We start from the raw sequence: 3,728 nt of genomic DNA, 5'->3' as shown, positions 1-3,728 counted from the left end.
TTCACAAATAAACAAATAAAGAGTTTGTGGCACTTCACGTATTGATCTACTGTAAGTTACCAGCTCCATTCTGATTAAGTCTAGCAGCATAAGGTAACCACCAGGAAAATGTAAGGTGTTTATTACTGTTCACCATGCATCCCAGCACTTTTTTTATGTTGCTCTTCATTTATTAAAAAAGAAAGCCTATAAAAGCCAATGGGTAAATCTGTACAGCTTGCTGGCTTTAAAGAGAACCTGTACTGAGTAAAACATTTTAAAATAAACACATGAGGTAACTTCAAATGAACATTACATAGTTACCTTGCCATCAGTTCCTCTCAGAAGCTCACTATTTTCTTCTGACAATGACCCCTTCCAGTTCTGACAATATTTTGTCAGATCTGAAATATATCAGTTGCTGTCAGTAAAATATCAGTTGTTGTCAGTTATAGCTGAGAGGAAAACTGATGTGCCAGTTAATGTCCATGTTTCCCTATGGCTCAAGTGGGCGATGTTACAGTTTAACTGTGTGCTGACCAAAAAGCTGTTATGGGGTATTGGCCATTTTCAAAATGGAGGACGGAAAATCCCCTTGATCACAGTGAACAAACAGGACACAAGAGAGAAGAAAGACACTGAGGAGTAGACTACATGGAAGGTAAGTATGACTTGTGTATGCTTATTTTGACTTTTAATTTTCAGTTCAGGTTTTCTTTAAGATCAGTATGAAGCTGTACTTAGTCTCTAGCAGTACCCAGTGAGATCACATCTGTGCAGCTCTGTGCTGTGTTTCCACCTCTAGTTATCTGACATCGATTAGCCTGCTGTCCAACTTAGTAATCTTCTGTTCATGTGCTGAACACAGGCCAAGGCAGAGATATGTAAGAGAACATTGCGGCGAGGTAGAAAGATTGGATTTTGAAGGTGGAACCCAGCCACATTACTCGACTCCTAAGATATTTGTTATATATGCTACTTGTCTCTAACCTAATCAGCTGAAACTTGTTATATTCAAATTATTGTTTTATAGTAACAATAAAGCATGGGATTGCCTATTTTATGATTGTACTTACACCAGTTACACATAAAAAAATTGAAATAAGGGTAGTAAGTGTTCGGAAACCTCCTTGGCATTACACTGTTCTGAGACGTACAATGTCACAGACTTGTGCTGATAAGTAGTTAGCTGACATGCAGATAGATGTATGAGTGCTTTAGAACATGACAGCAGAACAGGCAGTAAGTGTTCTGAAGCAGGCCTCAGAGGCTGTGCAAAACACCAGTGGCATAACAATAGGGGATGCGGAGGTAGCGACTGCACCGGGGCCGCTGGACCGGAGGGGCACATTAGGGGTCCTCATTCATCCATCTTATTAGCTTTTCATTGGTGTTATACTGTTAATGAACTTGTCCTGAACAGTCAAAAGTGCTTTGCAAAGGGAGATAACCTCACCCCTCCCCCTTCCTTTTTGCAAAGTACCCTCTAAGGTCATGGGACATGTGGCCCACTGTTAGTTATGGACTGAGTATGGCTCCACACTTGTGCGTTCTGAATTCCCTAGGGAACAGCCTGCACAGTGAACAAGAGATTAAAATGCTGAGGTGGGAACATAGAGTTTTATGAAAAAAAATAAAATAACCTTAAAATAAGCCCCCAGCAAGAAATATAATCTATACTAATGCAGACAACAGAAACATTAAAATACTGAATTTCCTAAAGAGGGGATTATTTGAATTTTCCTGATGATTTCCTTTTGGATTACACTATGGACCAAAAAAAAGCCATGGAGGAAAATTCATATGCTCATTGATGGAGCTCCGGGTCACTATGGTAATGGTCCAGATAGTCATTGGTTGGACAGCATGCAGTGGCTACAATACAGATATTATCAAAATAATAGAACATGACCAGAACATGACATGGCCAGGACTGCAGCACTACATCTAAAAGAGAACTAGAGAAAAAAGGGTTCTTAGTGCAGACAGGGCAGGTTGGTGAAAAAAGCACATAACAGAGTGTGATAAGGATTACATGCTTCATTACTCACTGAGCAGTGTTGAGTTTTGAATCTAGCCACAAAGAGTCAGTCTTTTGCACTACAGTGAGGGGGTAGGTGTGGCATAGTAATCTGCTTCATGCTTTTGGAGAAACTCCCACTCTGCTAGCAAGAAAGATCTACAAGAGCCAGCCACCAAGTATTTTAATATATAAAACATACACTGAAAACAGTATAGATATACTAAGTAAAGCACTTTAAGCACTGATAATCAATGAACATTTGCTATCTTCTGCACTGAAATATAGGCGGTTGAACGTAGGCTTTAAAAAGGACAAACTGTATTAATGTCACAAAGGTTGCACAGATTAAAGGTCAGCAGGAAGTGTAAGCATGAGTACTCATAAAGTCCACACAATAAGCATAACAAAGAAAAAAAGTAAAAAGAAATTGTGATGTAAAAGTCACTGCTGTTTGTGTTTATTATTCTGAACCTATTTATTATTCTGAACCTATTTATTATTCTGAACCTATGCTCTTGGATTAAAAATGCTTACAAGGTAGCTGCTATACTGAAAAAGAAACAATTTCCAATGATCTGAACTAGACGTAATTCAGGCATCTTGCTCAAAAGTTGTAAGACAGAATGACACATTGGGCACTCTTACTAGCACTCCTAATTTAGATTATTACCCTAGTTGATTCCGTTTCAATCACGTAAGCTTTATGATCGTTGTACGTAAAATGGTTGCCAGATAACATATGTGACCATAACTTTCCCACAGTATTCAGGGTACACAGTAGTATGCTGGATGCAGAGTGCTCATGACAGAGATAGTTGAAGTAGAATACTTGAACTTAATAGCTGATCATGCTGTAGCCTTCGGTGAACCTGATTTCCCAGCTGTGTTTATCAATATAAAAGAGAGAATCCCATTTTTCGAGCCAATCCTCAGTCACCGTTTCCAAAAACACCTTATTAATTTTTACCATCTACATCTTGTTACGTATTCATAGGCAGATTTTTTTCTCTTTGGTTAACCAGATGTACATTGTATCTATTTGATATACGGTAAACATGCTTATACCGTGCGTCGGCAAAGTGGCAGCTGCAGGACCAGCGATGCAGTACTGCGTCGCCAGCTGCAGGCTGATTAATCAGGAAGCAGCCGCTCGTGCGAGCGGCTTCTTCCTGTCAATTCACGGCGGGGGGCTCCGTGAATAGCCTGCGGGCCGCCGATGGCGGCTCGCAGGCTAAATGTAAACACAAGCGGAAATAATCGCCGTAAGGCAGATCGGCGATCCCCGACCTAATCAGCGGCCGGGGATCGCCGCCATGTGACAGGGGACGTCCTGTCACTGGCTGCACAGGACGGATAGCGTCCTGTGCAGCCCGGATCACGGGGGGGGGGAGAGGTAGGAGAGGGAGGGGGGTGAATGTCGCGGCGGAGGGGGGCTTTGAGGTGCCCCCGCAACTAGCCTGCACGCAGGAGCGATCAGACCCCCCCTGCACATCATCCCCATAGGGGGGAAAAAAGGGGGGCGATCTGATCTCTCTGCCTGTTACCTGATCTGTGCTGGGGGCTGCAGAGCCCACCCAGCACAGATCACAACAAACAGCGCTGGTCCTTAAGGGGGGGTAAAGGGTGGGTCCTCAAGTGGTTAAGAGCATTTTTGGTTTCAAGACTTCTTTACAATGTAGAAAAAGGGAGTTACGCTGTATGAGGAAGATATGAAGGGCATGGATTA

Source organism: Hyperolius riggenbachi, chromosome 1 (genome assembly GCF_040937935.1).
Source record: "Hyperolius riggenbachi isolate aHypRig1 chromosome 1, aHypRig1.pri, whole genome shotgun sequence".
Taxonomy (NCBI): domain Eukaryota; kingdom Metazoa; phylum Chordata; class Amphibia; order Anura; family Hyperoliidae; genus Hyperolius; species Hyperolius riggenbachi.
The sequence above is the reverse complement of the archived record's forward strand: the minus strand, read 5'-3'. Positions refer to the sequence as shown.